Source organism: Lepus europaeus, chromosome 23 (genome assembly GCF_033115175.1).
Source record: "Lepus europaeus isolate LE1 chromosome 23, mLepTim1.pri, whole genome shotgun sequence".
Classification (NCBI taxonomy): Eukaryota; Metazoa; Chordata; class Mammalia; order Lagomorpha; family Leporidae; genus Lepus; species Lepus europaeus.
The window spans coordinates 6,385,385-6,409,192 of record NC_084849.1 but is presented as its reverse complement, the minus strand read 5'-3'; the positions used below and the strand labels follow the sequence as shown (position 1 = coordinate 6,409,192).

The window sequence follows — 23,808 nt, the reverse complement described above, 5'->3', positions numbered from 1 at the left end:
ACACAAAATTCTATAAAATTTCTATGACTTTGTAACGCCAGTGTACAGCACTAGCTTACAGACGGATCTTCAGCAGGACTGAAATGACCAGCCCCGGTTAGTACCTCCAGAGGCCAATTACACTCATGTGTAACAGGGAGCAGAGTGCTTAACATAGCGACAGAAGACTTCAGACTCAGAGAGACTGCAGCAATCTAGTTCAGCTTCCTCATTTTACCACCGAGGAAGCAGGTTTGAAAAGTGAAATCACTTGGCAAGGTCACAGTTACCTAAGAGTCTGGGACTTAAACCCAGATCAGAGACTCCTGACCCTAAACTCTGCTGATGAACACAAGGTACACAGCCGTGAGACGCGCCTGTCGAGCAGGTGCCGGTCTCCCCAGGGCAGAAGAGGGCGCTCACTGCTGCTTGTCCTTTAACAGTCAAGCACGGCCATGCTGAAAGCGAACGCCCACCAACTGTTTGTTCTGAACACGAAAAGGGCACAAAGAAAGCTCACAGAGAAACCAAGAACTTCCTAATGGGCTTTTTTTTTTCTTTATGAAAGCTTTCTTGTTTTTACTTTGCCAATGAGCAAATGGGCTGTTGTAGACTCTTAGATCCAACAGAGAAAACCACCACCCTTCTCCTTCCACAATACTGAGAAGCACCTGGCTATTTCAAGAGTGCTATCAGTCGACCAAATTTACTCACCAGCCCGTCAGACTGTTTCCGTGCAACCCCCACTAGATGGGGTAAGTGGAAACTAGGAATTGGCTTCATTTCAATTTTAAAATGCAGCTTCAGGAGCCAGCACTGTGGCACAGCAGGTGAAGCCACCGTCTGCAGCACTGGCATCGAAATGGGCACTGATTCAAGTCCTGGCTGCTCCACTTCTGATCCAGATCTCTGCTAATGCACCTGGGAAAATAGTGGAGGACCGCCCATGTGTTTGGGTACCTGCACCTATGTAAGAAACCTGGATGAAGCTCCTGGCTTCAGCCTGGCCCAACCCTGGTCATTGCAGCCATTTGGAGAGTGGTCCAACAGATGGAAGATATCTCTCTCTCACGCTCTCTCTCTCTCTCTCTCTCTGCCTCTCCTCTGTAACTGTGCCTTTCAAATACATAATTAAATATTTTTTAAAAAATGACCTGTGCAGGTAACCTGCTACACAGAAACACAGGAAACTGTAGCAGACCTTACAAAGAAAAACCCCACCTTTAATTAAATTGTGGGAAATAAAACGATACACACACAGACAGGCCTAAAACTTGGCCAGGCACACGTCTGACAGCAGGAGCACGAGTTGCTTTTCCATGCTGAATAGTGAACTCCTTGTAAATCACAAGTTCTTCACAGACAACTGTTCATTAAAAATGTGCCCTTCAATAACGACACTCCTACTCAAACCAGCTTTCCAAAACATGACAGGGAGAGAGAGTTTTAATTTCCTACATTGGTAAAAGTGTTTTTCGCCTTTTTTTTTTTTTTTTTTTTTGACAGGCAGAGTTAGACAGTGAGAGAGAGAGACAAAGAGAAAGATCTTCCTTCCGTTGGTTCACCCCAAAAATGGCTGCTACGGCCAGCATGCTGCGCCAATCCGAAGCCAGGAGCCAGGTGCCTCCTCCTGGTCTCCCACGCAGGTGCAGGGCCCAAGCACTTGGGCCATCCTCCACTGCACTCCCAGGCCACAGCAGAGAGCTGGACTGGAAGAGGAGCAACCAGGACAGAATCCGGCGCCCCAACCGGGACTAGAACCCGGAATGCCGGCGCCGCAGGTGGAGGATTAGCCTAGTGAGCTGTGGTACAGGCCCTCCATTCTTAAAACAACAGAAAAAAAATGCAAGGTTGAAACCTAGCTTCCTTTAGCACTAGGTAAGGAAGACTCAGAGACTACTGGGAAATAAGAAAAAAAAGAGTTTCAACATTTACTGTGTTTAGCATACATTAATTCATATAATCTTCACAACCCCCACCTGAACCAATTATCACCCCCACTTTACAGAGGAGGAAATGGAACTCCAAAAGTTGAATAATTCATACAAAATCTCCCATAAAGTGCCAAAGCTGGGATATGCTGCCAAGCAAAGCACTAAATTCCTGATCTTTTTAAAAGTATTTATTTATTGGCCGGCGCCGCGGCTCACTAGGCTAATCCTCCGCCTTGTGGCGCCGGCACACCGGGTTCTAGTCCCGGTCAGGGCACTGATCCTGTCCCGGTTGCCCCTCTTCCAGGCCAGCTCTCTGCTGTGGCCAGGGAGTACAGTGGAGGATGGCCCAAGTGCTTGGGCCCTTCACCCCATGGGAGACCAGGAGAAGCACCTGGCTCCTGCCATCGGATCAGCGCGGTGTGCCGGCCGCAGCGCACTACCGCAGCGGCCATTGGAGGGTGAACCAACGGCAAAAGGAAGACCTTTCTCCCTGTCTCTCTCTCACTGTCCACTCTGCCTGTCAAAAATAAAAAAAAATAAAAAAATAAAAAGTATTTTTTTTTTTTACTTTTTTTTTAAAAGGCAAAACAGGCAGATGTTCCATCTGATGGTTCACTCCCGAAATAGCTGCAACAGCTGGTTCTGGGACAGACCAGAGCTAGGAGCTTGGGACTCCTTCCAGGTCTCCCATGTGGGAGGCAGGGATTCATGGACTTGAACCACGGCCTGCTGCCTCCCAGGGTGCACATCAGCAAGAAGTTCAATCATAAGCAGAGCAGGAACTTGAATCCAGCACTTTGATATGGATGCAGGTATCCAAGCAGCGTATTAACTGCTGTACCGTAACACCCCCTCTGAACTAAGACTCCTGCTCTGCCTTCCCTCAGTAGCTCTGGGCTCCTCAAGAGCAGAGTAGTGCCTGCTTTTCTCTACTTTGTATCCCCAACGACTTAGTATAGTGTCTCCCTACTGTAGGTGCTCAACAAGTATCTGATAAATATAGAATTAAAAGACAACTGGGGCCGGCACTGTAGCACTGCAGGTAGAGCCACCATCTACAGTGCCAGCATCCCATATGGTCACCAGTTCGAGTGCCAGCTGCTCCGCTTCTGATCCAGCTTTCTGCTATGGCTTGGGAAAGCAGCAGAAGATGGCCCAAGTCCTTGGGCCACTGCACCTGTGTGGGAGACCTGGAGGAAGCTCCTGGCTCCTGGCTTTGGATCAGCTAGGCTCTGCCTGTTGCGGCCATCCAGGGAGTGAACCACCAGATGGAAGACCTCTCTCCCTCTTCCTCTCTTCCTCTCTCTCTCTCTCTCTCTCTCTCTCTCTCTCTCTCTCTCTCTCTGCCTCTGCCTCTCTGTAACTCTGCCTTTCAAATAAATATATAAATCTAAAAAAAAAAAAAAAAAGACAACTAAGGGATTGGCAGTATGGAGTGTGGCAGGTTAAGCTGCCACCTGTGGTACAGCATCCTATATGGGCACCAGTTTGATTCCCGACTGCTCCACTTTTTTTTTTTTTTTTTTAAGATTTATTTATTTATTTGAAAGAGCTACATAGACAGAGGGAAGGCAGAGAGAGAGAGAGGTCTTCCATCTAATGGTTCACTCCCCAACTGGCCGCAACAGCCGGAGATGCGCCAATCCAAAGCCAGGAGCCAGGAGTTTCTTCAGGGTTTCCCACACAGGTGCAGGGGCCCAAGCACTTGGGCCATCTTCTACTGCTTTCCCAGGCTATAGCAGAGAGCTGGATTGGAAGTGGAGCAGCCAGGTCTCGAACCGAACCGCACCCAGAGGGGATGTGGGAGCTTCAGGCCAGGGTGTTAACCATTAACCTGCTGTGCTACAGTGTCTTTCCCTGCTCCACTTCTGATCCAACTCTCTGCAGGCCAGTTGGAAAGCCAGTTCAAGTCCCAGCTGCTCCACTTCTGATCCAGCTCTCTGTTATGGCCTGGGAAAGTAGTAGAAGATGGCCAAGTCCTTGGGCCCCAGCACCCACGTGGGAGACCTGGAGGAAATTCCTGGCTCCTGACTTCGGATTGGTGCAGCTCTGGCCGTTGCAGCGATTTGGGGACTGAACCAGCGAATGGATACGCTCTTGCGCACGCGCTGTCTGTCTGTCTGTCTCTCTCTCTCTCTGCATCTGCCTCTCTGTAACACTAACTTTCAAGTAAATAAATAAATCTCTAAAAAATATAAATGACAACTAATACCAGTTCCCATATTGCAATGCCTCCTGTGAGTTGCAGCTTATCTGCTTCTGATCCAGCTTCCTGCTAATGCTCCTAGGAGGCAGCAAACAATGGCCCAGGTCCCTCCCATACAGAAGACGTGGACTGAGCTCAGGGCTCCTGGCTTTGGCCTAGCTCAGCCCCAGCTGTTGCAGGCATCCAGGAAGTAAACCAGCAAATGGAAGATCGACCTCTCTCTGTCTCCCTGTCTCTCTATCACCTCTGCCTCTCAAATACATAAACAAATAAAAACTTTTTTAAAAAATTGGAATTTTTTTCCTATCCCTTTTTATCCAGAACAGTAACATAAAATTACTCTGTACTTTGTTTTTATTATTAATATTCTGAAAGCTAAAAAAAGAATTGATAAATTTCTTCAAAGACACTCTCTATACAAATGGCCAAAAGATGGCCAACATCACAAGTCATCAAGCAAATGCAGACCAAAATTACAGACACCACAGGGGCCGGCGCTGTGGTACAGAGAGTTAACACCCTGGCCTGAAGTACCGGCATCCTATATGGGCGCCGGTCAAGACCGGGCTGCTGCACTTCCGATCCAGCTCTCTGCTATGACCGAGGAAAGCAGTAGAAGATGGCCCAAGTCCTTGGGCCCCTGCACCCATGTGGCAGACCTGGAAGAAGCTACTGGCTCCTGGCTTTAGATCAGTGCAGCTCTGGCCACTGTGGCCAACTGGAGCGAACCAGCCGATGGAAGACCTCTCCCTCTCCCCCTCCCTCCCTCTCTGCCTCTCCTCCTCTCTGTATGTAACTCTTTCAAGTAAATAAATAAATATTTTAAAAATAAATAAAGGAAAAAAACAAGACAACCTCACAGAAACTTCACTGGAAAACTTTTTTTTTAAAAAAGATCTATTTATTTATTTGAAAGAGTTACATAGAGAGAGAAGGAGAGGCAGAGAAAGAGAGAGAGGTCTTCCAACCGCTTGTTCACTCCCCAATTGGCTGCAACACCCAAAGCTGTGCCAGGAACCAGGAGCTTCCTCAGGTTCTTCCCACATGGGTGCAGTGGCCCAAAGGCTTGGGCCATCTTCCACCGCTTTCCCAGGCCATAGCAGAGAGCTGGATCGGAAATGGAGCAGCCAGGACTCGAACCGGCGCCCATATGGGATGCCAGCACTGCACATGTCAGCTTTACCCACTGTGCCACAGCACCAGCCCCTGGAAAACATTTTCTGAAATCTAAGCTTGGGGTGGGTGTTAAAGATATCACTTGGGATGTCTGCATCTTATATAGGAATGCCTGAGTTTGAGTCCTGGCTCCCCCTAGGACTGAAGCTTCCTGCTAATGTGCACCTTGGGAGAAAACAAGTGAGGGTTCAAGTTCTTGAGTCCCTATCACCCATGCGAGACTCTGAACTGAGTTCCTGGATCCCAGCTCCAGCCCAGCCCAGCCCTGGATGCTGTGGGCATTAGGGGAATTAACCAGAAGATGGAGAATCTCTCTCTCTCTCTGCCTTTAAAATGGAAAAAATAAATTCTTTCACTGGATTCTATACTAGATTCTCAATGTAGCAACCTAAGCAAACTACACGAGCCTTACAACAGAAATCAGTGATGCAGTTTCATCTGACAAAGACGCACACCTTTGTCTAATCGCCCAAACTCTTGTACACAAGAGTTTTCATGATAAAAGTTTTATTTCATTAGGCTATAAAAATTACCCAGCCTATAAAGTTTATTTACTCTATAGTCTGGAAAGGAAAAGTCTAAACAGGTTCCTTCCTGCATTGGGTATTAGAACATAACATCTCCACTAAGAAATCAGCATGTGGGTTAAATCAGAGAGCAAGCAGGAGGTCAAAAGACTTCATCGAAAGATTTTCAGGGGCTGGCACTGTGGCGTAGTAGGCTAAGCCTTGGCCGGCAGTGCCAGCATCCCACATGCGTGCCAGTTTGTATCCTGGCCGCTCCTCTTCCAATCCAGCTCTCTGCTATGGCCTTGGAAAGTAGCAGAAGATGGTCCAAGTGCTGGGGCCCCTGTACCCACATGGGAGACGTGGAAGAAGCTCCTGGCTCCTGGTTTCGGATTGGATCAGCTCTGGCTGTTGCGACCATTTGGGGAGTAACCAGTGGATTGAAGACCTTTCTGTCTCTCCCTCTGTCTGTCTGTAACTCTACCTTCAAACAAATAAATACAATCTTAAAAAAAAAAAAAAAAAAAAAAAGTTATTTTAGGGCCAGTGCTATGGTGCAGCAGGTTGGAGCCCTGGCCTGCAGCACCAGCATCCCATATGGGCACCAGTTCAAGTCCCGGCTGCTCCACTTCTGATCCAGCTCTCTGCTATGGCCTGGGAAAGCAGTGGAGGATGGCCCAAGTGCTTGGGCCCCTATACCCGAGTGGGAGACCTGGAGGAAGCTCCTGGCTCCTGGCTTCGGATTCACTCAGCTTTGGCCATTGCGGCCATTGAGGAGTGAACCAGCAGATGGAAGATCTCTCTTTCTGTCTAATTCTTTCAAATAAATAAAATAAATGTCAAAAAAAAAAAAAAAAGATTTTTAACAGGGTGGGCTTTTAGTCCAGCCATTGAGACACGGGATAAGATGTCTGCATCACTTATTGGAGTGTCTGGGCTCAATGCCTGGCTCTGGCTCCTGACTCTAGGTACCTGCTAATGCAGACCCTGGGAGGCAGTGGCGATGGTACAACTAATTGGGTCCCTGCCACCCACATGGGAGACCTAGACTGAGTTCCCAGATCCCGGCTCTGAAGAGTCAATCAACAGATGGGAGTCTCTGCCTCTCTCTGCCTCACAAATACATTAATTTTAAAAATCATTCACAGGGCCAGGGTTGTGACACGGTAGATTCAGCCGCCACCTGCAACACCGGCAACTCATACAGGCACCTGGCTGCTCCACCTCTGATCCAGCATCCTTGCTAATGTGCCTGGGAAGGCAGCATAAGATGGCCCAAGTCCTTGGGACTCTGCCACCCATATGGGAGACCCAGATGGAGTCCCTGGCTACTGACTTTGGATTGTCCCAGCTCTGGCTGTTGTACCCATTTGGGCAGTGAACCAGTGGACAGAAGACCTTTCTCTCTATCTCTCCCTCTCATGTCTGTAACTTTACCTCTCAAATAAATACAAAATATTTTTAAAAATTCACTTTAGGCCGGCGCCGTGGCTCACTAGGCTAATCCTCCGCCTTGCGGCACCGGCACACCGGGTTCTAGTCCTGGTCGGGGCGCCGGTTCTGTCCCGGTTGCCCCTCTTCCAGGCCAGCTCTCTGCTGTGGCCAGGGAGTGCAGTGGAGGATGGCTCAAGTGCTTGGGCCCTGCACCCCATGGGAGACCAGGAGAAGCACCTGGCTCCTGCCATCAGATCAGCGCGGTGCGCCGGCCGCAGCAAGCCAGCCGTGGCGGCCATTGGAGGGTGAACCAACGGCAGAGGAAGACCTTTCTCTCTGTCTCTCTCTCTCTCACTGTCCACTCTGCCTGTCAAAAAAAAAAAAAATTTTTTTTTTCACTTTAAAAACTATATATTTTTCAGGAAAACATCCCTATTATTGCTTCTCTTTCCTGAAAACAAAGAGCAAACGGATGCCTTGTATTTCAGGTCACTGCTTGAGCACTAGAAGGCATCTGCAGAACAGGAGGGGGGACCTCATTAAAGCCGCCTTCGCTTCTGACATCAAACCCGAATTTCAGACGGTTTGCACATCCTGAACATCTGGGTCTTCAGGCCCTTAATTTGAGAAGATATTATTAATCAAGAACTCAGCGATTTCAGTGTAAAAAAATAGGCAGAAGTTAATCTGGGAACTGATCCAAGCTATACTTAGACATAAGTAAGCAAAGCAGAATACAAAAACCAAACTACTTAAATCATGTTGGTAGCAGATGAGAACTTACACTTATGTAAAACTCCAGGGAGGCAAATGCCTGCCTGTAGCATCAGTGGGATCCCCGAGAAGAGGCGGACGGAGATGCTGCAGAGGGTCCCCAACAGGAATTCTGGGACACGACTATTTCCTCTTCCCAAAGACACGCAAAGAATAGTTTTAAGATGTTGTTGGCAATAAACAGACAATTAGAACACAGACCCACCCATTGAGTTCGTGCGAATGGAATCCATCCTTCTGGGAGTGCCAGATGGAGACCTAAAAAAAAAAAGCTCTTTTACTAACTGTGGCCAAGATTCCTTGGTACTTGGTGCCAGAGCCAGGATATTAACCCAGATGTCCTAGCCAAATTCAAGGTTGGTTAAGTGCAGTTTGCCAAGCTACAGAGGGGGAAAAAAAGGCTTCCTACTGTTCCCCTGATTGAAATCTGAAGAGGTCACTCTTCCTTGAAATTCTTGCACGCTACCATCAGCCAACATGCTTTCTCTTAGAAGTACACCGTGAATTCAACAGCTGATGTGAAATGTATGGATTCTTGGAGTTCCACCTCTGTGGGAAACACACTATGTGCATTAAATGCATATAAGAAACCCACAGTAGGCTGGTGCCCTGGCTCACTAGGCTAATCCTCCGCCTGCGGCGCCGGCACCCTGGGTTCTAGTCCCGGTTGGGGTGCTGGTTCTGTCCCGGTTACTCCTCTTCCAGTCCAGCTCTCTGCTGTGGCCCGGGAAGGCAGTGGAGGATGGCCCAAGTGCTTGGGACCTGCACCTGCTTGGAAGACCAGGAGGAAGCACCTGGCCCCTGGTTTCAGATCAGCGCAGCGCGCCGGCCGCAGCAGCCACTTGGGGGATGAACCAACAGAAGGAAGACCGGAAGACCTTTCTCTCTGTCTCTCTCTCTCTCACTGTCTAACTCTGCCTGTCAAAAAAAAGGGAGGGAGGGAGGGAGGGAGGGAGGGAGGGAGGAAGGAAGGAAGGAAGGAAGGAACCCACAGTAGTTTAAAGCTCCCTAAATAGTTATCTAAGAAATTCATATCCAGGGAATACTGACACTGATTTCCAATTAAGACTGGAAAGACAATATAAATGTTTATATTGAACATAAATTTGAAACTTAAAAGGCAAAAAAGGGAGCTGGGATGGGCGTCTGGCACAGCCAGCCACAAACCATACCCATGTGCCTGGGTCCCAGTCCAAGCCCTTTTCCGGTCCCAGCTTCCTGCCAATGTGCACTCTGGGAGGCAGCAGGTGTTGGTTTAAGTGCTTGGGTCTCTGCCACCCAGGTGGGAGACCCAGATTGAGTTCTAGGCTCCTGGCTTCAGCCTGGTGCAGGCCGGACTGTTGCAGCCATTTAGGAATTGAACCAGGGAATAGGAGATCTTTCTCTGTCTCTCTGCCTTTCAAATAAAATGAAAATTTAAAAAAAAAAATTTTTTTTTTTGTTTTGTAAGAGGAGAGCTGTGCTTCCAGGAGCACAATTCCAGAAAAAAAAAAAAAATATATATATATATATATATATATACACACACAGAAACATCAGGTGCAAGGCCTGCCAGGAAAGAATACACTCAGCAGCAACTATGACTCAAAGTTTCACTGCCAAGGTGGCCTGTGCATTGCTTAAAATAACATAAACCTAATGCTGCGTTCACCAGCCACGTGGCCTATCATTCACTTTACCTTCAAAACTAACCACATGACATAAAGTCATGACCTATCTTTTAGGATCTCTAAATATTTTAACAAAGACCTATCCAAGGACTACAACTCAGGAGCCATGAACCACCTGCCTGCTCCCAGGCGCGCTGCTCCCTCTGGGCTCCACAGACCCTCACAGGCTGCAGCTCTCAACTCTAAAGCCACTTCCTCTGCCATGTCTCCTCTGGCTACCTCCCCAACACTCCCATTACCCTCACCTTTATTCCCAAAGCTTCAGATCCCCCAGCCACGTGTCACTTTGTGTTCAGACCTGAATGGGAGTTCAGGAGAGCAGGGTTTTCTGCCTGTCGTAATCAGTAATCACGGCTGCATCACACACTGGATGCTCCCTAAGTACCTGCTGCATGAATAACAAACAAGACCTAATTACAGCCCACAGGTAGGCACACCACAGCTCCAGAAACTGCCTTGGGGGAGAATATCACTACATGGGGAAACCAGAAGCACGACTAATAAATACTACACTCGACCTCCCACCTCATTTGTGCAGGGAAGGAGGAAATAAGTTGATTATTTGAATAGTGGAAAATTCAATGAGGTGAAAAGCCTCACTTTAGTTAAGACAGACGAAGCTTTCATCTAAGGTTAACAAATATTAAATCACCCTCCTGTGACTTTACAATCCTTCCTTCTGCTTTTTCCTTTAGATTTGACCTAGAAAACCAGTCTAGGGCTGGCGCTCTGGCATATCAAGTAAAGCCGCCACCTGCAACGCTGCCATCCCGTATGGGCACCAGTTGGAGTCCCGGCTGCTCCACTTCTGATCCAGCTCCCTGCTAATGTGCCTGGGAAAGCAGCAGAGGTGGCCCCTGCACCCACCCACGTGGGAGACCTGGAAGAAGCTCCTGGCTCAGGCTTGGCCCAGCTGTAGCCATTGTGGCCATTTGGGGAGTGAACCAGCAAACTCTCCATAACTCTACCTTTCAAATAAATAAATAAAATCTTTAAAAAATCAAAATTTATACTTCATGGTTTCAATTACTTAAACAAACACTGACTGAGCATGTGGAATTCTGTAGAATTCTACAGAGGATACCAACACTGGAAAGCAAGGTCCCTGCCCTAGACAGACAGACATGTACACACATATATATGCTAATATATGCATATATATTAACATGTATTTAGGAAGATCAAGAAATCTAGCTGTGAATACTAATGAAGAACACCAAATGGCCAATATTCAAAGCTGCCTCTCTTTGTAAGACAAATCCAGCTCTTAAGACACTAATCACTAGTTTTCAATCACATCATCAGGCAGTAACAGACAACCATTGCTGAATTAGTTCACATGCATTATGGATCATATAGAATGTGATGGACTCAATGTTAGACACCAGGTAAAAACTAAAAAAAAAAAAAAAAAAAAAATTAAAAACTGCACCAAATTCTAAATCCTTGAAGGACAGAAGCCAGGTTTCCCTAAGTTATGCCTTAGCACAGGCTGGAGTGCAAACAATGACTCTTGAAAAATCTTGATTTTCAGACAAATATTCATGCAGGCTCTCACCGATTCCCCCCACCCCCCTTTGAACTAGGCCTAGTGGGAAGCCAAAGATGGACTTCACCGCTTTCTATGAACCTCCAACACTGGGCACGGGGCGGGCATTTAGCCTAGTGGTTAAGAGTCCTGCATCGCACTTCCGAGTACCTGGGTTTGGTCCTCAAATTCCTAATGCAGACCTCGGGAGGCAGCAGGGTGGCAGGGACTGGGTACCTGCGATCCACCTGAGAGACCGGGATTGACTCTGGGCTCCCGGCTTCAGCCTCAGCCACTGCAGGCAACTGGGAAGTGAACCAGTGGGTGGAGCTCTTTCTCTCAAATAATTAGGGGTGGGGAGGGGGGTCTCACAAGCCCCTGGCCAAGGAGTCACCTATTTCCTTTGCCTCACTCAAGTCTGCCCTTGCTCTATGCCAGAGATTCACTGTACCAACGTAATAGCTAAACACTCAGAAGACCTGAGTTCAAATTCCAGTCCCACCGTTTATGGGTTTCTTGTCACTCGCCAGCCACCTGACCTGTCTGTGCCCCTCCATCAATGAGGACAGTAATAACACCCTCACTGGGTTGGCCGGATGAAATGACACAGACACAACACCTGCCTGAACCCCACAGCCCTCCATAAATGTTCACTGTTATTATTTGCAATGGGGGGGGGGGCACGCCTCGGATCCTTGCCACAGCATCAAACCCCGAAGTCCCAACGCTGCTCCCGGGATGGAGAACGCCATCGCTAACAGCAGGCACCCGACCCAGCCCGAGCAGCGACCCGAACTCACCGCGCTCCCGGGGCCACGCTGCCGGCCCTGCAAGAGGAAGGAGGCCAGGCTGCTGAATCACACCGGGCGCGACACACACCGCCGCGCCGCCCTCCGCCTCCAGCGCAGCGTGGCCCCAACCCGACCCCCGGCTCAGCCTGCCATTTCTCCCAGCCCGAGAGGACGGCGCCCGCCAGGTGGGCGAGCCACACGGCCGGCCGGCTCCGGCTTCTGCTCTGGGAAGACAGCTGCGGGGCGAGTCACCTGCCGCGAGGCCCCGGCCCGGCCCGGCCCCGGCGGGGGGCTCGGGTCAGCGGGCGCCGGGGTCAGTCCGGAGGCCCCGGAGCTCCGGCCGCGTCTCCCCGTCCACCCGCCCCGCTCGGCGGGGAAACAAAAGCCGGGCCGGCCGGGCAGGGCGCGCCGGGGCGGCCGGGGAGGCCCGGCCCCGAGCACCGCGCGCCCAGGGCCCGGCGCGGCTCGGGTGGACGGGCGGCGGCGCCCGGGGCAACAGGTCCCGGCCGGCCCGGGCCTCCCGCCGTCCGGCCCGGCCCGCAACCCTGCGCCCGCGAAGGCCGAGGGCAGGGGAGAGGGCGCGGGGCAAGGAGTCCAAGCTCCATCTTGAGGCGGGCGGAGGAAGGGAAGGCCCGGCGCGGCGCTGACAGGAAAGGCCGCTCTGCCGGCTCCTGAGGGGGCGCCCCGGGTCCCGCGGCCGCCGGGGCTCAGCTCCCCGGCCCCGGCCCCACGCCGGCGCCGGGAGCCGGGAAGGGGAAGGGGACAGGGCCCGCGCCGCGCCCCGCTCACCGCCTCGGACGCCGCCGGCCGCCGCCACCTGCCCCACTGCAGCCGCCGCCGCCGCCTCCCGCCTCCCGGTTCGTCGGCTCGGGGCGGGGGAGAGCGTGACGCGCAGCCACCGCCGCCGCCGCGGGGCCGGGCGGACGCGCGCCGCCCGCAGAAGACGCCGCGCGGCTCCTCCTCCCCGCGCCCGGCCGCCGCCTTCGCCGCCGCGCCCGCCCCGGCGCCCGGGCCCCGCCGGCCCGCGCCCCCCGCCCCGGCGCCCCTGCCGGCCCGCGCCCCCCGCCGCCCCCCGCCGGCCCGCGCCCCCCGCCGCCCCCGCCGGCCCGCGCCCCCCGCCGCCCCCGCCGGCCCGCGCCCCCCGCCGGCCCGCGCCCCCCGCCGCCCCCGCCCCGGCGCCCCTGCCGGCCCGCGCCCCCCGCCGCCCCCGCCGCCCCCGCCGGCCCGCGCCCCCCGCCGTCCCCGCCGCCCCCCGCCGGCCCGCGCCCCCCCGCCGCCCCCGCCGGCCCGCGCCCCCCGCCGCCCCCGCCGCCTCTTTTGTCTGCGGCCCCGAGAGGCGCCCCGGCTGCCGCCCTCACGGCCTCGCGAGCCCCGGGGCGCCGAGCAAGGTGCGCGGGGAGGCCCGAGAGGCCGGCGCCGAGGGGCGGCTCGTCATTTGGGTGTGTGCCGGGTGCCAAGTGTTCCTAGAACCTGCAGGTCAGCCCTGCTAGCTCCCTTCGGTGTAGACCATGTGTTTGACCCGGAAATCGGCTGGAAGGAGCTGCAGGTTAGGTTTGGGGAGAACCACCTCAGCTCTCCCATCGCCTTCGGGAAAGATGCAGGGTTAAAAATCCCGGACACAAGCCCACCGCTGGCTCCCTTCCTTGGAAAAAAAAAAAAAAAAGCCTCTTTATACGCCCCGGTGGCTTGGACGAAAGCCCTGGTTACTGCCCGTCCCCACTCCTCCCCCCAGGGATCTCCTTTAAAAGCTTTTGAAAGGGGTTGGAGAGACACGGCCACAGCCTGCTTGCGGGTGCGGTAGCAGAGGGCGGCCAGCGTTTCACTCCCACGGACCATGGCAACCCCAGAAGCCCCGCTCAGCTGTCAGGAAAACCCGGGATTCTGCAGCGGCTCAGGGCTGGATCAGGGCTCCCCACCCTGGCTTCCTCCTCCTCCCCGGAAGAGAATAATCTAATCGGGAGGATGACCCCCTTTGCTGACCTTTATTCAAAGCACCGTGCTGGCCTGGACCAGCAGGCACGCACACAGCTGGGGAAGGAACTAGTTGGAAAAGCACCTTGGTCTGAACAAAGTAAATTCGTCTACGGTCCCTCCCTTCCATTCATGTCTTAAATCGCAAAAAGAAATCCACTACCCAGCTCCACTCACCCCAGTTTATAAGCTGCAAGGTCAGGTGGTGGTGGCACCCCAGAAATCCAGGGTCCCCATTCCTCGCCCTCTCACCTGAACACTCGGCCTATGGAATCACAGGAGCTATAGCCTGGGGCAGAGACCCAGCTACCATGGGGTGCAGCGGGAAACACTTCTGGTGTTTCTCCTTTACCCATTTTGTTGTGTCTGCCCTTATGAAAAATGTCTGTGTTTTGCTCATCATGAATTTTTAGCATTAATTTTGATTTTTCAGAGATATTGTGGGGCTGGTGCTGAGGTGTAGGAATGCAGTGCCAGCATCCCATACGGGCGCTGGTTCAAGTCCCAGCTGTTCCACTTCCAATCCAGCTCCCTGCTGATGGCCTGGGAGAGCAGTAAAAGATGGCCCAATTGCTTGAGCCCCTGCACTCATGTGGGAGCTCCTGGCTCCTGACTTTAGATCAGCTCCACTCTGGCTGTTGCAGCCATCTGGGGAGTGAACCAGCGGATGGAAGATATCTACCCGCTCCCAAGTCTGTAACTCTACCTCTCAAATAAATAAATAAATAATGTGGGAGTTCAAGTCTTACCCCCACTTCTGATTTAGCTCCCAGCCCCTGCATACTTGGGTCCTTGAAACCCTGGTGGAAGATCTGGATTGAGTTCCATTATTCCTGGCTTCTGCCTGGCCCAGCCCTGGCTGTTACTGGCATTTGGGAAGTGAATCAGTGGATGGAAGATTTCTCTCTCATTTTGCCTTTCAAATAAATGAAAATTAACATAATTTTAATATGTACATGTATCGCATCACAATATTATTTACCCTGACTGCCAAGTTCTTAAGGCCCCCTTCAATGTTGTGACCAAGGCCCAGTCCCAGTCCCAGTCTACTACCAGGGTCTCATAACAGTGAGGCCAGTGTTAGGACTAAAGAAGTTGCCAGAACCTACTTCAAAGTAAATGTTGGCATTGCATTTTCAGATTAAGCCACTGTGATTTTTTTTTTTTTTTTAAGGTTTACTTATTTATTTGAAAGGCAGAGGCAGAGAGAAGGGGGTCTTCCATTCCCTGGTTCATTTCCCCAAATGGCTGCAATGGCCGACCGATCCAAAGCCAAAATCCTGGAGCTTCTTCTGGGTCTCTCATGTGGGTGTAGAGGCCCAAGCATTTGAGCCATCTTCTGCTTTCCCAGGCACATTCAAAGGGAGCTGGGTCAGAAGTGGAGCAGCCAGGACTCATACTGGCACCCTTATGGGATGTGGGCACTGCAGATGGCGGCTTTACCCGCTATGCCACGCCACTGAGCCCTCCGTTGTGATTTTAAAATGCATGCCTTTTGTAAAAGCGTAAGAACAGCTCAACTGGCCAGGCTTTGGAAGACTGAAGGGAAGTGGCCAAAGGAGAAAGCCAAGTGGAGAAGTCGGAGAACACTTGTTTGTTTGTTTGTTTTTGCTTGTTTCTGGAACAAAAAATAAAAGTTTAGCTGTAGCATTAATGTATCCAGTAGGGAAAACTAAAAATAATGGTGAAACTCAGAAGAGAGGAGGGGTCCTGTGCCTTAGCCATAGCAAAAAGTCAACAGATGATGTCTGCTGTTGATACATAAATAACAACACGTTTTTGGAGATGTGGAAGTTGCCTTCAGAAGAACTAAAAGAAAAAATTAGTGGTTTCTGGGGAGCAGCGCAGGAATCGGGAGGGATGGGGCAGGTAAAGCTGTCACCTACAGTGCCCGCATCCCATGTGGGCCTTGGTTGGAGTCCCGGGTGTTATGCTTCCAATCAGCTCCTTGCTAATGCGTCTGAGAAAGAAGTGGAAGATGCCCCAAGTACTTAGGTCCCTGCACCCACGTGAGAGCCTTGGATGAAGCTCCTCACTCCTGGCTTCAGTCTGGCCCAGACCTGACCATTGCAGCCATTTTTGGAGTGAACAGTGGATGGAAGGTTCATTCTCTCCCCCCCCCCCCCCCCCAATGCATGACGATGCCTTCACAAACTATTCTGGACCAAAAATTAATTTTGTCACTGAAACCAATTAAGACTGCTGTATCTCCTTTCTAGAAACAACGCTGATGGTGGTGGTTTCATGGAATTTTTTAAAAAGCAAAATGATAAGAGAATGACAAACTCGTAAATTCATACAATCCCTTCTCAGAGAGAAACCATCTTGTGACAACAGAAGCCGTATTGTAAGCGCTCAGCTAACAAAGAACAGCGTCGGCAGGGCACCACATATCATGATGTAGACTGTATTGGAGCCTTCTAAATAGACTAGTGCTCTGAGTACATGCAGTTTCCCGATGCGGGGGTGGAACAAGATCACGTATAAAATTCTTGCCATAAACATTTTTAAGAGTCTGTGACTTTTATCCAAGGAAGCAAAACATCTGTGACATCAGGGAGTGATCGAATCTGACAACTATTTGTCGAATACATGAATCGCTGACTTTATCTGCAGCAACAATCAGACTGACTGAAGTGCATGTGCACACATGTTCGCTCACAATAGTCAATGGGTGAGAATCACCCAGATGTCCCCCAGCTGATGAGTGAATCATGGTACGTACATACCTCCAGTGGAGCATCACCCTGGAAGGCAGGGTGGGGTGGGAGTTTGACATAGGCCCAACTTCCCATATCAAGTACTTGGGTCCCTGCCACCCATGTGTGAGACCTGGGTTGAGTTCCTGGCTCCTGACCCCACCCAGATTATTGCAGAAATCTGGGGAAAGAATCAGTGGATGGGGACTCTTTCTGCTGGCCTTTCCAATAACTATTAATTAAAATTAATTTTAGAAAAGACTGACGGTCTTGAGGACCCTGGATGGTCCTCAAAGACTTTAGGTTAAATCAAAGAAGCCAGAAGCAGGTACGGATTGTGAGATTCATTAATAAAATATTCAGAATAGGTAAATGCCTGGAGGCAGAGGCAGCTGGGGGATTGCCAGGGCCTGGGGCAGGAAGGCGTTGGAAGCAAGTGCGTAACAAGTATGAGGCTTCCTTCTCTGGAGATGAAAACGTTTGGATTATATAGAGGTGGTGGGTGCAGGAAGCTGTGAGTATACTGAACGTCACTGGAGTGCACACTTTAAATGATTAATTTTGTGTCGCGTGAATCTCATATAAAAATAACCAGTGGGGCCCACGCAGTGGCACAGTGGGTTTAGCTGCTGCCTGCAGCACTGGCATCCCATATGTGTGCCAGTTCGAGTCCCGGCCACTCCATTTCTGATTCAGCTCCTTGCTAATGTGCCTGGGAAAGCAGCGGAAGATAGCCCAAGTCCTTGGGCCTCTGCACCCACATGAAAAGAAGTTCCTGGTCCAACTTTGGCCAATGCAGCCTTCTGGGGAGTGAACCAGCAGATGGAAGATCTCTTTCTCTGTCTCTCGCTCTCTCCCTCTATTAAAAAGAAAAGAAAAACCTCTGCCTTTCAAATAAATAAATCTTGAAGAAAAGTATACAATTCAATGGTTTCTGGTATAGTATATGATTACTTTTTAAAATTGTGGTTAATACATAAATAATACAAAATGTGTCATTTTATCCACCCTATAGTGGCATTGATTTCATTCAGTGTTGCACCACTCAAAATAGGATTTTTGCAGAGAATAACAAAATGACTTGAGATGCTGTAATGGTCAAGTAAGAAAGAATTTTTTAAAAATTCCTTGTAGGGTAGCATTTGGCCTAGTGGTTAAAACTGGTTAAGATGCCCACATTCCATGTCAGAGTACGAGTTCAGTACCTGTTTCTGACTCCTGCTAATGCAGACCCAGGAGGAACTGGGTCCCTGCTGTCCCTGTGGGAGCACAGGTTGATCTTACCAGCTCCTGGGTTCAGTCTGGCCTCGTCCCGGCCTCAGTTACTCTGGGGAGTTGAGGAGTAAACCAGGGGAAGGAAGATCTCTGCCTCTCTGCCTTTCAAATACATTTTTAAAAAAATTTTAAAAGGATTGTATCATTCAGTGAGGTTGAGATTTGTTTTATTTCTTAAATTGTCATTATTCTATCAAAAATCATAAACTAGTGTTAGAACTCATCAGCTTGAATCTTCCATTTCCCTGTTTGTGCACAAAGCCCTAAGACTCATAAAATTTCTTAACATCTTTTTTTTTTTTTTTTAAGATTTATTTGTTTATTTGAAAGTCAGAGTTACAGAGAGAGAAGGAGAGGCAGAGAGAGAGAGCGGTCTCTTCCATCTGCTGGTTTACTCTCCAACTGGCTTCAATGGCTGGAGCTGCGCCAATCCGAAGCCAGGAGCCAGGAGCTTCTTCCAGGTCTCCCACACAGGTGCAGGGGCCCAAGGACTTGGGCCATCTTCTACTGTTTCCCAAACCATAGTAGAGAGCTGGATTGGAAGTGGGGCAGCTGGGACACGAACCAACACTCTTGGCATCTTTATTTATATTTATAAAGATTTAAAACTCAGAGTTACAGAGAGAGAGAGATCTTCCATGTGCTGGTTCTTTCCCCACATGGCTGGTATCGTCAGGGCTGGGCTGTGCCAATTCAAAGTCAGGAGCCAGGAGATTCATCTGGGTCTCTCATGTGTGTGGCAGGGGCCCAAGTTCTGGGCCATCTTCTACTGCTCTTCCTGGGCCATTAGCAGGGAGCTTGATTGGAAGTACGGCCTCCAGGACTCAAACCAGCACCCATATGGGATGCCAGCATTGCAGGTGGCAGCTTTAACCACTATACTACAATGCCAGCCCCTTTCTTGGCATCTTAAATCAGTTTTCTATCCATCATACCCTGTGCTTTTACACTTTGTAACTATGTGAAAACTGTAAAAGCTAAACTTGGCACCTTAGTGAGAAAGTTAATTTTAGTTTAGTGCGTTTCTTTTGTCATCGTGGAGCAAGGCTTCGGCTATTCAAGTCAATGCTCCCTTCTCTGTTTACTTCAAGGAGCTAAGTGCAGAAGAAAAGGCATTTGTATTTTTTCCATTATGCAGTGCTTTAGGTTTGACAGTAAAAATACAAACAAACCAGCAAATAAAATATATATTCCTGAAATACACACACACACATATATATATATATATGAAGTTAAAAAATTCAAATTCAAATAAAAGTTTATTTTGGTGCAGAAAAATTGTAAATTCATGCATTTTAGGAGTCCTCAAAAAATTCATGGAAAATGCATATTATGAAAAAGAGCTTCATGAATTTCAAATTTTTTGTACCAAAATAAACATTTTAATTTGATTTTCCTATGAACTTTAAAGAGTTTTTTAAAATTTACTTACTTGGGAGGCAGAGAGACAGAAAGAAAGACAGAGAAAGGGCTCCTATCCCTTGTTTTATTTCTCAAATGTCCACCACAGCTAGGACTGGGCTGGGCTGAAGTGAGGAGCCAGGTGCTCCATCCAGGTCCTATATGAGTGACAGGAGCCCGAGAACTTGAGCCATTACCTCTGCCTCCCAGGGTCTACGCTAGCAAGAAGCTGGAGCCAGGGACCGGTGTTGGGGCTCAGCAGGTTAAGCCACTACCTGTGGTGCCCACATCCTGTGTTCCCCTCTACTACTTCACTTCCAACCTAGCTCTCTGCTGATGCGTCTGGGAAAGCAGGTGAGGATGGCCCAAGTGCTTGGGCCCCTGCACCCGTATGGGAGACCCAGAGAAGCTTCTGGCTCCTGGCCTCAGACAGGCCCAGCTCTGGCTATTGTGGCCATTTTGGGGGTGAACCAGCAGATGGAATCTCTCTCTCTCTCTCTCTCTCTCTCTCTCTCTCTCTGTCACTCTGCCTGTCAAATAAATAAATAAATCTTTAAAAAAAAAAAAAAAAAGAAGAAGACACTGGGACCAGGGATGGAATCCAGGCTCTGTGATACGGGACATGGATGTCTTTTTTCTTTTAAAATTTTTCTTTATTTTTTTATTTGAAAGGGGGGGGGGAGAAGAGAGAGGGAGAGAGAGAGAGAGAGAGAGAGAGAGAGAGAGAGAGAGAAATTTCCTATCCACTTCTTTACTTCTCAAATGCCTGCTATAGCCAGAGTTGGACCAGGCTATGCTAGGAACTCAATGCCAGTCTCCCATGTGGGTGGCAGGGACTCAGGTATTTGAACCATCACCTGCTACCTCCCAGAATGCACCACAGGAAGCTAGACTAGAGAGTGGAGCTGGGACTCGAACCCAGATACTCAGATATGTGTAGTGCAGAATCCCAAGCAGCGGCTCAACCCCTTTACCAAACACCTGCCCCCCATGGAGATGTCTTAACTGATGTTCAACTGAGTCTATGCCAAATACCCACCCCCATGGACATTTCGCTGCACCTTTACATATATACCAACCTGTATATTTGATGGCTCAGTGCCCAAAATCATAAAATAAATTTTATCACTTATGCTATCTCCATCAGAAAACAGCAAATGAAGTTGATCAAAATAGTATTGCTCGAAGGAAATTAAAATGCAATTTCTCCCTCATAGACAAGTTAGCCTTCAACTGTGGGCTCACAGGCCACTAAAGCCACTGGCAACAGAGGCAGCCACTCACGTTCTCCATGTCTCCAAGCTAAAAATAAATCCAGAGCGGCACCGAGCAGGCCTCCCAGTCTGAAGAGCAAAGGCTAATTGCTCGTTACAATCCTGTGTCCTTGGGAGAGCAGCAGGCAAAGTGTTATTATCCTCATTGCATAAATTAAAGAGCTGAGGCCAGGTAAATCAAATGCTCAAGGCTACTGGAGTCAGGTTCAAATAAGATCTAAACTCAAAGTTTACAGGCCAGCCTGGGAGTTTGGCTGAGTGGTTAAGACACAGGGTTGGGGCCGTGTTGTAAGGGTTAAGCCACTACACGTGATACCAGCACCTTATAAGGCTACTGGTTCAAGTTCCACACACACGTGGGAGGCCCAGATGGAGTTCTGGGCTTCTGGCTTCAGTCTGGTCCAGCATGGCTGTTGCAGTCACTTGGGAAGTGAACCAGCAGATGGAAGGTCTCTCTCTTCATCTGCCCCTCCCTCTCTCTGTAATGCTGCCTTTCAAATACATAAATAAATCTTAAAAAAAAAAGACACTGCGGGGGCCGGTGCTGTGGAGAGTGGGTTAAAGCCCTGCCTGAAGAGCCGGCATCCCATATGGGCGCCGCTTCTAGTCCCGGCTGCTCCTTTTCCGATCCAGCTCTCTGCTATGGCCTGAGAGGGCAGTAGAGGATGACCCAAGCTCTTGGGCCCTGCACAAGGGCCATTAGAAAGAAGCTGGAATTTGATGCAGAATCAGAACTTGGGTTCAGGCACTGAGATATGAGATATGGGTATCCTAGCCCAGTGTCTTTTTTTGTTTTTAAAGATTTATTTATTTGAAAGACAGAGTTACAGAGAGAAGTAGAGACAGAGAGGTCTTCCATCCTCTGGTTCACTCCCCAGATGGCTGCAACAGCCGGAGCTGCACCTATCTGAAGCCAGGAGCCAGGAGTTTCTTCCAGGTCTCCCACAGGGGTACAGGAGCCCAAGGACGTGGGCCATCTTCCACTGCTTTTCCAGGCCACAGCAGAGAGCTGGATTGGAAGAGAAGCAGCTGGGACTAGAACCAGTGCCCATATGGGATGCGAGTACTTCAGAACGGGGATTTAACCCGCTGCGACACAGTGCTGGCCCCCATCCCACCTCCTACTCCATCTCCCACCCCATTTTTCATTGAGTCTTTTTTTTATTTTTTATTTTATTTATTTATTTATTTTTTGACAGGCAGAGTGGACAGTGAGAGAGAAACAGAGAGAAAAGTCTTCCTTTTGCCGTTGGTTCACCCTCCAATGGCCGCCGCGGTAGCGCGCTGCGGCCGGCGCACCGCGCTGATCCGATGGCAGGAGCCAGGTGCTTCTCCTGGTCTCCCATGTGGATGCAGGGACCCAAGGACTTGGGCCATCCTCCACTGCACTCCCTAGCCACAGCAGAGAGCTGGCCTGGAAGAGGGGCAACCGGGACAGAATCCTGCTACGCCCACAGTCGTGCCGCCTGCGTAGCAAACGCTGCCTCGTCGGGACGTGGAGGCTGAAGGGTTGGGGTCAGTGCTCTGCGGGGTGAAGCCCCAGGCGGTTCCTAGGCAGTCAGCGGTTGTAATGACCTCTGGCGCAAATGGAAGCCGGAAGGCTTCAGCTTGGCTCAGAAAGCGCTCTTTGTTGCCGCTCTTGCTAATGCTGTTTTGCTTCTACTCATTGTGTTACGTGCATACAAGTAGTTTCATGGTAGTATAGCAAGAACCTATAAATTTCACCTTAGGGAACATTTCCTTGTGGGCACCTCCGTTTATCCAGGCAGTGTACAATGTGGCTTTGGTATTAACTCCAAATGACACATTGGGAACATTGCTGGATCGTACGGAACAATTGGAACTGCTTAGCCCTGCCGAACAGCTTGGCGCAACAGAGGCCCAGCTAGATGTTATTGGGAAATTCACATAGCCCACAAGATGAGAAAAGACAGTTATGGAGAAACCTGCCATCTATGGAGAGGCTAGCCAGATCTCGTCCACCATGGTGCTTATACACAGAACAAGAAAGAAAAGACATAATTAAAGATATGATGCCTGCGCTGCGCTATTGGTATGATAGCGACCATTAGGGAAGAGAACTTGTTAAAAGGCGAGGTGGTTGGGACAGCATGATTTAGAAATTTATAAAAGGAAAATTGTCTTTAAGTTAAACTTTATGTGACCTTAGACAATGGGTAAACTTGTTTCGCAGTTGTGTAATGTGAGAAACTGAAAGATTGCTCTTGCAGGAAAATAAACCACTTTCCCTCACACATAGGGCGAAATGTTCCCCTATCATGATGATTGTAATCACGATATTGTTCCCTTGAAGTCTGTATTTTCTTTGCCAAGTTCCGTCTAGAAATAGTATAAAAAGCACTGCTAAAAAGCAAATAAACGCAGCAGCATACTCGCAACGTGTGTGTCTGTCTGTCATTCCCCGCCGATTCCTGCTTCTCCTCGAGCCTTCGCCCTTGTTCTCCCTCGGTCTGTTGTCTCCACGAGAGGCGGTCCGCGGCAGAATCCGGCGCCCTGACCGGGACCAGAACCGGTGTGCCGGTGCCGCAAGGTGGAGGATTAGCCTGTTAACCCACGGCGACGGCCTCTAGGTCAATTTAAACAGAGCTCTCTTTAATTTAAACAGGCCTCCTTTATACTCTAATTTCCTCTTGTGTTGGCTACTCCACAACACAATGTTTACAGAGTGAGTTTTGCTACATCTGCAAGTCAGCTCACAGTAATTTTCCATTCTGTGTTGAAGTGGATCATGAGGGGCTGGCGCTGTGGCGTAGCTGGTAAAGCCACCGTCTGCACTATCAGCATCCCATGTGGGCGCTAGTTAAAGTCCCAGCTGCTCCACTTCTGATCCAGCTCCCTGCTATGGCCTGGAAAAACAGTAGAAGATGGCCCAAGGCCTTGGGTCCCTGCACCTGCGTGGGAGACTCGGAAGAAGCTCCTGGCTCCTGGCTTCAGATCGGCGCAGCTCCAGCCATTCAGCCATCAGGGGAGTGAACCAACAGATGGAAGACTTCTCTCTCTGCCTCTCTGTAACTCTGCCTTAAAAAGAAAGAGAGAGAGAGAGAGAGAGAAAGGAAAGAAAGAGAGAAAGGAAGAAAGAAAGGAAAAAGAAAATGGACCATGAGACATTTTCCTACAGAATATTGCACAGGGACACAATCCAGCCCTCGTGCTTGTAACCTAAGTCTAA

General features: G+C 49.9%; 1 protein-coding gene across 1 annotated transcript in view; it reads right to left on the bottom strand.

Moving 5' to 3' along the window:
- Positions 1-12,828, bottom strand: part of CLIP1 (CAP-Gly domain containing linker protein 1) — a 137,784-nt gene extending 124,956 nt beyond the window's left edge. Inside the window, exons 1-2 of the mRNA XM_062181922.1 lie at positions 12,788-12,828; positions 8,215-8,267 (exon numbers count right to left, since the gene is read on the bottom strand). The gene's annotated coding sequence lies outside the window, so the exon portion shown is untranslated. The remainder of the gene's footprint in view (positions 1-8,214; positions 8,268-12,787) is intronic.
- Positions 12,829-23,808: the final 10,980 nt, after the last annotated feature.